Source organism: Mus caroli, chromosome 8 (assembly GCF_900094665.2).
Source record: "Mus caroli chromosome 8, CAROLI_EIJ_v1.1, whole genome shotgun sequence".
NCBI classification, from domain to species: domain Eukaryota; kingdom Metazoa; phylum Chordata; class Mammalia; order Rodentia; family Muridae; genus Mus; species Mus caroli.
In genome coordinates this window covers 12146948-12159939 of record NC_034577.1, presented here as the reverse complement: position 1 = coordinate 12159939, position 12992 = coordinate 12146948, and positions in this window count along the sequence as shown.

Genomic DNA, 12992 nt, shown 5'->3' with positions numbered 1-12992 from the left:
ATATAATTCCTCTCATGGGAATTTTCTTATGGCAAGTGTGGGTGTGTAAACAGTAGATTGTCTTCAAGTTCAGTGATCAGTTTGCCCAAGGGCAAAGACGTGGCTGCTGTGGTGTTGACAAGCGGTTATTTAAATGTGTGTTGCTTTGTCCTTCTGTGTACTCACCTACCCCAGAAAGGGTTGGCCAGTATCCCAGCTGGGGTCACAAGACCAGGTGACCCCCAGCCTTGACTAGATCTCCTTCCTGAGCATATGCCTGGTCATATGTGTTTTATCTCACTATACTTTTATTGTAGTCTTGTAATGGTATGGTGTCACATTTGCCCTGTGGTATACTGCAAGCATCTTTTGGATGTTTCTGCTTCTATATTGTAGGTTTTCTGTATTGTACCTGTGGGGGTATGAAACATGTTCCCCCTAATTATTCCTTAGATTTATCCATCAGGGAGAAACTATGTAGTGAGTGACAAGGATGAATTTAATATGGGGAGCTACTAATGGGGACTTCAAGAGCCTGACATCCACCTCACGCTTAAGGACACCCCTGAAGAGAAGAGGTGGCATGGGTCCATGCGATAACCCCAGAGCCAGTGGACAGAGGCAGGAAGCCCTTGTGACTGGCCATCATATCCATTCCTGCAGTATGAGGTGTTCTATCACTGAGGCTGGCAACTGGGTAAAATAATCTAGATTTTCAGTAATGTTTCAGTGAAATATAGCAGGTGAGACCAAGGAGCACACTTCCTTCAAACACGTCACTCACTTATCCACATTCAGTCCCCCTCTCTCCTTCTGCCACTTCTCCTCCCCCCAACCCCTCCCGCCTCTAAATTCTACCTCCATCCCTCAGCCTGCAGAATGCTGGGGTTACCTTGTCTGGGTAGTATCAATGCTCTTAGTAGGAGGTCCAGAAATAAGCACCAGGGGGACCAGAAATGTTAACACCCAGGGTTGTTCCTCCAAAGGAAGGGATGCATAACCCAGAAGTCTGGGAGCAGACTGGTTAATGACCTGGTGACTTTTTCACTACCTGTGTGGCAAAGACCACTCCAGACCCTCCCCTAGAGCCTTGTCTTGAACTTGGTTTTCTCAGGCAATCTATGGAACCTATCTATATGGAAAATGGTCACATGTAGTGAACCAATAGGACTCACCTTTACAGAAGGTGACACTTGTACTTTACAACGGATTTTGATGGGGTCATGTCTTATCTTTATTTAGCTTACTTTGTTCTTCAAGGTAGAGGTGTGCTTCACTCACTGTGGTCACGGAATTAGGTTAATTAGCATCAGGAAACTTTTCACCAAATTGTGCTGTGTTTAAATGTACACAAAATAAACAACTCGGGGCTCAAACAGCTGACATTTTAACCAACATGCTTACTTAGTTTTATTGAACCAGACAATCTTATTGTCTGCCACAGGTGGTACTTCTGCTGCCCATGATAGTTATAGAGACCCCTACAGTACTTCAACGAAATTTCAACATTAAGTTTCTCAGTTACTAGTTCCTGTCAAATGTTATTTATGGGTTTTTGACATCTACTAGGAGCAATGCAAAGCTGGGCTTTGACCATACCCCTACATCAGAAATATGGACATTACTGCTCGACCAAGAGATGCTTCCAGAAGCCAGAACTGTTGTTTTCCCTTCCTTCTGATTACAACTTGAAAAATATTCAAATATCAGGTTCCTAATAAGTCATGATAGACAGAAGTCAGAGGCAATTACAGAGCTTTCTGTTTTTATGACACAGTGGTGTAAGTGCGGCTCTGCTGGAGATTTCTGAGATCTCTGTTACACTATAATGCAATACTTAAGGTTATAAACGACAGTAATTATCCTGACAGATGCTTTTTAACAATGTATTTTCTATTCCTCAGAAATTTAACTAGATCTTGGTTCAAAAACTATAATGGATCCATGCCTGATTTTCTACAAATTTTTTTTCACATAAAATATCTTCACGGACATATTCCTTCAAACTGTTTGACTTACTCAGTAATCGATTTTATGAGTAATTCCCTTGTTTGTTACAGTGTTCACATGAAACTTTTAAGAGCTTGAGACAGAAAGTCATTAACATCAATCTAATAAAATAGCTGGCAAATTTAGATACATTGCACTTTTAACATGTTTTCTCTAAATTGCAATCAAAATAGGAAGTTTTTAGTGCCAGGGGATCAATAAGGGAAGGCTTTCTTTGACATCACCACATTCTAAGTTATAACCTATCCCTTTCATGTCTGGGCTCCCCCCAAGTGCTTTGTTAGTCTGGAAAAGGAAAGGAACACCTCACCATTTAAGGGGGTTGTGCCAGAAGGATGGCTAAGTGGGTAAGAGAGCTTGCTGTGAAAGCAAAGAGGGCCTCAGTTTTAATCCCAGCACCCAGGTGAAACCTAAGCACAGGTATGTATATGTATACACGTTGTTGTTATGGGCAGACATACAGATCAATCCTGGGTGGAGCTCAGTGACCCACAAGCCTAACTGATAGTGAGAATCAAGCTCAGTGAGAGGCCCAATCTGAAGGGATTAAGATGGAGAGCAAGAGACGAAGATAGCAAATGTCTTCCTCTGGCCCCTGCTTTCACATGAAGGGTACATACACCTGGGCAAACATGTACACATACCTACATGTTCCAAAGGCAAAGTGGAGGAAAGGGAGAGGGAAAGGGAGAAGGAATGTTAGCACAGGCCTTCTCAGGGCGAATTCCCTGTCTTTCCCCNGCCTTAACAATGTCTTCCTTCATTTTAGCAGCATCTTCATGAGTTCAGGCTCCTCTGTTGACTGTCTTTTCTTTTAGCACATGAGGTTGTTAACCATCATTGTCATCCATAGTTTTTCCTGAGACCTCCTCATCAACCTTTCAACCTGATGTCAAGAAATGAGTTTTCTTCTCTCTGTTCCTTGTCTCTAGTTTTTGGACCTCCAAGCATCCCAGTTTAAAGTTCAATAGAATTGGAATCTTCCTTCTTCTGTTCCACTTGATGCTTGCCTTGTCCAGAACTTCATGGGTATTAAGCCTGTTACTCAGAGATTGGGCATATAAACTAAGGACATGACCACTCCATGGTATGGTTAAGGGGAAGACCTCTTACTGTGGATATGAGAGAGAACAGCCAGAGACATCTGAATGTGTGTAGAGCAGAGAAAGCTGTAGACTGAATATGATGGCCAGCAGTCTCGACCTGAACATGCTATCATGAACATGCTATCTGCAAGAGAGAACAGTGGACTAGCAGGAAGCAGNAGAGAGGACAGAGAGAACTCAGTGAGTGAAGCAGGAGCAAAGTGTGGAGTGAACATAGCAGGAACAGCAGGGTTATAAAGCAAATGAGTAGATGTGAGAAGGGAAACTGGTGAGCTGGCGGGGTATAGATTAGGGAAGAAGGTGAAAGGGGCTAGGATGCCAGCAGGGACCTTGAGATGTGTAAGGTGTATCTGGTATTTAGAATACAGAGGGATCCTGGAGGCCAGCATGTGTTTTGATATGCTGAGAGGCACCATAGCTAGCCATATATGCCTTCTGCCAGAGGTAAGGGAAATTACTCCTTTTGGACGATGGTAACCAGGGTCACAAGCTCCTAAGGAATGCTGGCTTTTATCTAACCAACAGAAATCCTCTAATAGTCCAGATTGAGCTGATTTTTGGGTATTGGGACTGCTTTAAGGAGTCTGGGGAATTGGAGTTTCCATTGGACCTAACAGTGGGTAGAAGTTACAATATTTCTCAAATGTATTCCCAGTCTTCTAGGTCCATCCTTTGGGAGCTGGCTTTCAACATTTTCCCCCAGTCATTGTTTGGCTATTTTAACCTTGTCTTTCCTTCCTTTTTTCTTTGTACATCTTTCTGGATAATTTTTCCTAAACTCATTCCAGGTTCACAGATAGAGATCTTCAGTGTTCTTTTCTGTGATTTCAACATGAGATGTATGTATGTATGTATGTATGTATGTATGTATGTATTTAACAGTGTATTTTTAAGTAATGGGTTCTTAGGGTTTTTTTTTTTTTCATTCTTCCCATCCTAACATTCAGTTGCATAGACATTTAACCCTTTCCAGAAAATTGCTGAATGTATTTATGCTCTCTCTTTAATGACCACACTGGTTGGTATCCATATTTGGGTCACTACAGCCTTGTCTCCTTTTTCCTCTCTGCTCCTTCAACTGCTTGATTTCTCCTGTCATTCATTTGCCTCTCTAGGTTTTGAGGCAATGTTCTGATGCATTGTGGAACTCACAAAGGACAGCAGAGACTGGCCCATGTTCTTGTGCTTTGCATTTTGTTTCTCTAACTATGTGACCTGGTTTTTTTGTCCTTTCCCTTGACTTAGTAAAGGGGTCTGTATCTGTCAGTCACTCCACATCTGTCCACAGGTCTAACAGGAAGGTTTGTATCCATTAGTCACTCTATGGATCTATAGGGTTGGACTTGATTGTGTGGCTACTTCCTCACATGTCAACACTTCTTCTAGAAGAAAGGAAATAAGCTGCAAAGACCCAGGAAGGTCAGAGAGTTTGGAAGACTTAATAGGCCCTCCCCAAGGTTACAGAAGTAGTAAGCAATTGGGAAGAAGAGGAGACTCCTTGCTGAAGCACTCTACAAATTCGCTTTGAAGGTTGGACAGGATGCTCATGGGGTACAGCCTTCATGAGCATCACTCATGTGTAAGACTTTTGGATGACATTTCTGCCAGTCACTCTGAGTTCTGGAAGTAACCCCTTACCCATCCTCCTGTATGTACACTGATAGTCATACAAAGATCATTGTTAACAGAAGAGTTGCTTTAGTGTGATTTCTGGACATATCTGGAATAAGCAGAAGTTTGGTCACATTTTTTCAGGAAGAGCCTCACATCCACCTTGCTTGACTTGGCCTGCCCCAGCCTCCCACAGCAACCAGATGTCAAGTGGCCAGGCTCTGAGGCTGTAGCTCAAGCCCTGACAGATAAGAAGGATTGTCCCATCTTTTGGCCCATGACACCCTGTCCACTAAAGACATTCTATAAGCTCTATTGACCATATAAATTCCTGTTACCAGCAAATTTACCCATCATTTTAACACACACACACACTATTTAAATTGTGCTCCATGTATTTCTGACTCTTCAGAAAGCTATGCAGTAAATCAAGACTCAAATTAACATTTATCATGTAGAATTACTTTTTAAAAAAGATGTGCTGAAAAGAAGCTTTGACAAATGTCATTGCATTAAGTCATAATTTCCCAAAACTCAGGTGTAAATCAATGTGATCTCTACTATGCTGAATTTGATGCCATTTCTAAGACATTTGAATTTCCTTAGGAAGATATAAAAAATAAAATACATGGGATTGGTTCATTTTCTCTCTCTATTCAGGCATAGGTAGTCTCAAGATATATTGTAATGAGTAAATTCAAATACAGACTCTCGAGCAACATGAGGCGGAGTTAACGTCTTTCTACCTTAGTATCCAATAAATAGCTTAGCAAATGCTAGCTCATTTAGTCATACAACTTCAGCTTTCAATGCTCTTATGAGTTAACTAGCCTGAACTGTTAGAAGTTTCTAAGTTTGTAGTCTTGGATTTGGGGAGAAGACAAGAAAACACACTTCTAAGACAGAAGCTTAAAATGAAAGCTTTATTATTTATTTATTTATTTATTTATTTATTTATTTATTTATTTATTTTGAGCACAAGGAAGCAGCCAGTTCAAGATCTGAATGACATCCCTGAAGGGAGATTGTATAGCATTTTGAAAGAATGGAACCATAAAGCAAGTGGGGAACAGGGTGGGCTGTAGTACTGTCCAATTATATTTTGAACCAAGGGTTTGAGCAAGGAAATAAACATTGGTGACTGGGCCTTATCCAAGACACCTGGTTTCAGGATCCTTGGCTCAGCTTTTACAGTGAGGTCCCCTCTTGGGCTCTGGCCCAAAATTCAGAATGATAAGGGAACAAAGGAGTGGGCAAGCTGCTGGTAGTCAATTAAGTCATGACAGGTAGTACCTTTATGACTTGTATGCTCTAGTTTAGATAATGGCAGCTCCTCTCTTTACATGGTTAGTAGACAATCATGAAACACTTGGAGAAACAGGATAGGAATTGGTTCCTGGGCCTGGAGACAAGAACTTAGTTTTGACCCTCAGCAAAATAGACTTTGTTCCTGAGATGGCAAGCCTCAGCAACTATCTCCTAATAATAGTGCAAACAAAGTTTATTTGAAAGGAATGTGTCAATGAACCATTCTACACAGCATGTTATCAAAATTGATATATGTCTTGCCTTAGTATTGATCACTAACACCAGTTTCAAGACTTATACCACAGATAGATTGAATCCGTAGATCCTTATATCAATATGCTTAGTGGGTCAGCTGCATATAGCCCTACCATGTACTTTAACAGATTGTAGATGACTCATAATAGGGACAACTCTATAAATTCTGTGTGAATACTTGTGATATTATTATTTTTTAAGCAATAATGCCAAGAACATATGCTCAGTACAGTCATAATTCTGTTTTTCTGGGTGTTCTCAATGTATACGTAGGCTGTGGAGTCTAAGGATGTGGAACCTTCAGAGGTAGGATGCTGATTGCAGCTTGCATTTGGATTGTGTGCCTGTTCTTGGTTATGTTGTGGCTTCTTCTTTCTTCTACCCATCTCTGCCTTTTTTCCATCCTTTCAACTCCCTAGCACTAGTTAGGAGAAAAAAAAAGGATAGAGATGAAAGGAAAGAGATCCCTGAATAAAGTCAGTCATCAGAAAGAGGCTGATGTTATTGTTAGACTAGTTAGGGGTATCAAGTTCCTTGGGACAATTTTGATCTTTACAGTTAGGATATCTAATTTCTTCTTGTTGTTGTTCCTTTCTGGGCATGATTACTTATCAAACCATGACCACCACCAACAATTAACAACCAACAACCTATAGCCTGCCTTTCGAGGGCCCTAACATTTATATGCCTGCTAAAAAGTCCCCGGAATTCCAAATGTCACACAACTGCAGAAACTATGTGCAACTGGCAAAATCAAAATCAAAATGAAAACATTTGGGGAATCAAAATGAAAATATGTTCCCATCATATTCCTGTGTTTCTCAAAGAAACTGAATTCCAGAATTCTCACTACAGGATGTTGAGTGTGATGGCAGTAGGAAAAGCAAGAGGAAGACAAAGCAGAGTGCCCACGGGGAGCCCAGAGGCCGTCATCCTGGTGAGGAAGCAACCTCAGGTACTCTTTCATAGCCCCTGAGATTTTTTTCCTTTCATTTAGGCACAGATTCCTAGAGTGGGTATTTTCTGTCCATTTTGCTCATGGTGTACCAATAACATGAAGGCTTCATCGATCTCATCATTGAGTCCTTGTCACTAAGAACAGGTTTTGGCCCCCCACATATGACATACAGACTTCTGATTGAAAATGCAATTGAATGGAGATCGCTTAGAACAGCAAAGAAATTGATGTTTCGATTTGGTAAAAATGATCGGAAGAAAATGTCATCGCCTCATTCTAGTTCCTAGGGGGTGGGCACTGCTCCCTACTCCCTCCTGCTTGATAAGCTCACTCATGTGGTGTCAGGGAGTGTGAAGCAGAAAGGAAAGGAACATACAGGACAAAGCTGGAAGCACAAGCCCCAGTCAGAAATTTGAGACAGAGACTCTCATGTTCTGAACAGTCAGGGGCCAAGGACATCTCTCTTCAACAATGTTGAAGCCCAGAACAGTACATGAGGCTTCTGGCAACTGCAAAAATGAACAAGTGAGAGCATGGATGTGAGGAAGGGGTTAGGGGAGGAAGGATGACGTGGAAAACAAGGGACACGGAACTTGCACGGCGGCAGAGAATCATCCAGCTTCTCATATCTCCTCCTTTCAGGTCTCTGTTTCCCGAGGGAAGCAAAGTCACAGGGCAGACCTTTGCCCAAAGGTTTCACTGCTGAGAACACAGAGCAGACAACAGGTCTGTGAAGAAAAATATTAGACTTTGCACGGAGTGGAGCCATGTGGAAGGTGTGTGTGGTTTCCTCCTCTGCCCACTCAGAGCACTGTCAAGGACACCTTTACTTTCTGAGCTCTTGTCGAGTTGCTCCTGGTCCAGGGGTAGGAACCAGGTCTCTGACCTTTCTTCCCGGGTTAACCTTTGGGGCTAATGAATGGATCAGTGGGATTTAAACAGTCTTCTTTGACATCTCAGGATCTCATTGTTCCCTCTTCCCAGGATCCTGAGGCACAGTTTGCGCTCTTGATGCTCTGTCCTAGCAGAGAAACAGCTTTCACTGGACTTTCTCTCCTCACAAGACCTAAATGATTGATTAATGTCATTGATGAACACTTTCCCAACCTGTGATTTGATGGTTTTCATAAGCGGCATCTTCACTGATCTGAGAGTTTTCAGAGATGTGCCATTATCATAACTCAGGCCCGGGACACTCCCATCTTTTTAAAATAGTTGTGCAGTCTGCCTATCCACATTGTCTGCTCCTGTTGTCAGTTAGCTGGGTGGTTCTTGTTCTACCCAGATGATGGGGACAGCGGGTGGAGGGTAACCTCCCCTAGTCTTGATGAAGATGAGCAGGGAGGGGAACAAGACCCCCTGGGAGAAAAAAGATGGATGAGTCCTTTTGTTTTAGTTCATTTGAGCCGCAGGGATAAAATACCTTCCCAAAAAGCAGCTCGGAGAGGGTTTATTTCAGCTCACAATTCCAGGTTATAGCCCATCAATGTGGGAAGCCAAACAATGAAAAATTAAAGTAGCTTACCAAATCTCTTCCACAGTCAAGAGAAGAGAGAAATAGGTTCAAGCCATCTTAGTGTTTTGCTAGCTTTAGCTATTCTTGCAAATACATACATACATAAGTACATACATACATATGAACTACTGTGGCAATATATTCTGATCATATTTACCCTCAAGTCCTCCTAGACCCTAGCCCTTTAATTCTTAATTTCATATCTTAAAAAAATATTTAAATTGCTTGCTTAATAACCCATTGACTCAAATTTGTGCTGTCTATATATTTCTGGGTGTGGAGCCATCCACTTGACCATGGTCAACTTACCAGGAGCCAAACCCTTAAAGAAAACTGTCTGCTCTTCCCTTAGAACCCACCAACTATCTGTGACTCCTCAGTTACCAGGTGGCACTCATGGTCCCTTTCTCCTCCGTGCTAGAATGCTGACTGCCTTGATCTTCTGGGAGTCCCATGCAGGCAATCACAGCTGCAATATGTTCATACAAGTTTATTTTTTAGTCTTACAGAGGATCGGGTCTCAAATCAGGGAATGGTATTACCCACTTCCATACTGGGTCCTCCCACCTCATAACCAAGACAGTTCCCCCATAGACTTGCTACAGACCAACCTGATCTAATCAATCCCGCATTGAGACTGTTTCCAGGTTACTTTAGGTTGTGTCAAGCCAATAGCACAAATCACACTGATAATTGTTGCTGAAGGATGCAATGTTAGGGAATAGCACAGAGGAGTGTGTCCTGGTTAAGTCACTAAGTCACCAGAATCCCTTGCTTTTGTAAACAAGAAAAAGAGGAGGGTGTGATGGGAAAGTCTACAGAAGCCACCACATAGACCTTCATGCAAATGAAAAACTGTGCACTAGTAACAGGGCTTCAACTGGGCCACCAAGGGAGGAAGTGGCTTGAGGGACAGGGCTATTGAGTTCAGAGAAGATGTCATAACAAGGAGCCCACCCTATGCTGTTTGAAGACATGGCTGGGATATTGCCCTCTGGAGCTCAAGTTATGTTCTGGCATCAAGCCGATATAGTTGGAGCTTCCCAAATGTGACTGTGGATTGTCCAAAGCAACAGGACTGCAGGAGGTAGTTCAGCCACAACAAAAGGTACAGCTTGGGTTTAGTTATCTGCTCAAAACTTCCAGGCCATATGGAAAAGGCTGACATCTGTGGAATAGGGAGCCAATATTTTTTCCAACTTCCAACATCTTAGCCTATTTAAAGGAAAAATAAGCATTAAAAGTATGTTTCTATTAAAGGTCTGGTATTAAGATTAATAGTATTTAAATACTATTTAACACTGCCAAATATTATGGTCAGAGCTGTTGATATATCACTTTCTAAAGGCCAAGGCCTGGCAATTGGCAATTTGGTTTGTGTCTGTCTAGAAATAAAAGTTTCCTCTTACCATTTTCTTTCTGGAACTTCTTTGTTAATTTTATATGCCTACTTAAATTATTAATTTAAATGCCATGCCTCATGTATATATACATACACACACACACACACACACACACACAAGCACGTGCACGTGCGCACACACATACACACATTCCCTTTGGACCCAGAGTTTTTCATAATGAATGTTCCATTAGAAGATTAGCATATTGTTCTTTAACTGTGATGTCCAGTGTAGACATCAGTAGTGAGTGTCAGCATGCATATGCTGACACTGAAAGCCATTGATAATAGGGAGTAGGGAGAATGTTGTGATTTTAAGCTTTGAACAACTATTTATATCTCTGTTGTATCCTTTAATATGATTGACAGTAATTTCACAGAAGAGCTGTCTCATAATCAGTGCATGGTGATAAAATAATTTATAATCTATGTACCCAAGATACAATGATGAATGAGACTTCACAGTCATTGCTGGTTGTAAAGGAATTTTAATCCAGCAACATGGTTGCTCTGATCACACCCAAAGACCTTCCAGGTCTGTNTGATCTGGTTGCAATGTAGACACACCCTTAGTACACACCTTTAATCCCTCTGGCCAGAATCCTTTAATATATAACTTTGTATACATACATTTAGTACAGTGACATCTAATTGAGGGGCAGATGGAGTGATGAATCAGAGAAAGATTTGACAGAATGAGTCGGAGATAGGATACACCCAACTCTCAGGAGAAAAGCTATCTAAGAACAGTACAGGGAGAGAGAGGTCAATCAGGTCTATTTAGTCAGCTGAGTTCAGTGCAGTGGAGTCAAAGAGTTAGGAGTCAGTGCAGTGAGTGCAGTGCACTGGAGTTGATTTCCTTCCTGAGTTTATTCAGTTCAGTGCAGGTCAGCAGAGGCAGTTGAAGCCATAGAATAAGAAGGAGCCAGAAGATTAGAACAAATTCCCAGGGTTAGTTTGAGGCCAGGCAGAGCAATTCAGTGAGAAGCTTCGAGAAGGCCCATTGATTAGTTTTCTTTGAGAGGAGTTGGAGCCAGAACAGCTGAGTTGAACCAGCCAGCCACAGTTCAGAAAGAACTAGAAAGACTGAGCTTATTCAGCCGTAAGTCTCAAGATGATGATTACATCAGGCAAATAAAAGATACTTTTATAGCTGGTCAACATTCCATGTTAGGATATCAGGATGGGTGCTCATGGTACAAGGAAACATATTGCTCCCAGGATAACTACACACACTTTCTTGAGAGGGTCCCACACTGTGTGATGTGTTTTGTCTTTCAGTCATTAGCTTCATAGACTTAAAAATAATAAATAGGTAGAAAAATACACAGATCCTGCATTGAATGTGAGAACTTATCCAAATTATTGTCAAAATCTTAAAATAGGGAAAATGCAAATGACAATAAACTCTATGTGACCATTGGCATGCAAGCTCTCTAAAACTCAACCAAAGAAAAGGCTTTGGCCAATGAAGAAGGCATGTATATTTTAAGTAAGGTATATATTTTAGAAATACAAATTTTTTATTTTATTTTTTATTAGTCAACTTATTTATTCACTTTGCATCCTGGTTACAGTCCTCCCTCCTCTTCTCATTCATGTCTCACCCTTACAAATCCCTCCTCCAATTACCCCCTCTCCTTCTCTGAAGAGACATCACCAAGTCCTGGGATATCCAGTCACAACAGAACTAAGTGTATTCTGAGGCCCAACCAGGCAGTTCAGTTAGGGGAAGGGAATCCAATGGCAAGCAACAGCATCAAAGACAGCCTCACTCCAACTGATAAGGGATTCACAAGAAGACCAAGATGCACAGCTGCTGTGTGTAGGGGGTCTAGGTCCAGCCCCTACATGCTCTGTGGTTGGTGGTTCAGTCTCTGTGAAGTCCTATGGCTCAGGTTAGTTGACTCTGTTGGTCTCCTTGTGGTACCTTTGACCACTCTAGTTTGTTCAATCCTATCTCCAACTCTTCCACAAGACTCACTGAGATCTGCCTGATGTGTGGCTGTGGGTCTCTATACCTGTTTCCATCTGCTGCTGGGTGAAGCCTCTCAGGAAACAGTTATGCTAGCCCCTGTCCGCAGGCATAGTATAGTATCATTGATAGTTTCAGCGGTTGGATCTCTCCTGTGGGATGGGTGTTAAGTTGGCCAGTGATTGTTTGGCCTTTCCATTAATCTCTGTTCCATATTTATCCCTGAGCACCTTGGAGGTAGGACAAATTTTGGGTTGAAAGTTGTGTGGGTGGGTTGATGTTCCCACTGGATGTCCCACTTTGCTACAGGATGTGGCTAGTTCAGTCTCCATAGCCCCTCTTGTTAGNANTCTCAGCTAAGGTCACCCCTATAGATTACTGGTAGCATCCCCAGTCCCAGGTCTACAGCTAGTCCCAGAGATGCTGCCCACCAATTTCCATTTTATTCCCAGGTTTATCCCATCTTCACTCTCCACTCCCCACACCTGATCCCCATCATCATTCCCTTCCTCACCCCTTTTCACCCCATTTCCTCTTTCCATCCACCTCCAATCACTATTTAGTTTCCCCTTCTAAGTGAGATTCACATACCCTCCCTTGGGCCCTCCTCATTACTTAGTTTCTTTGGGTCTGTGGATTGTAGCATGGTTATCCTGTACTTTATGGCTAAGGTCCACTTATAAGTGAGATATACCATGGCTGTCTTTCTGGGTTTGGGTTACCTCACTCAGGATGATATGTTCTAGTACCAAACATTTGCCTGTAATTTTCATAATGTCTTTGTTTCTAACAGGTGAATAGTCTTCCATTGTGTAGATATATCACATTTCTTAGTGCCTGAGCTGTTGATGGAATTTGCCTCTTGTGCCAAA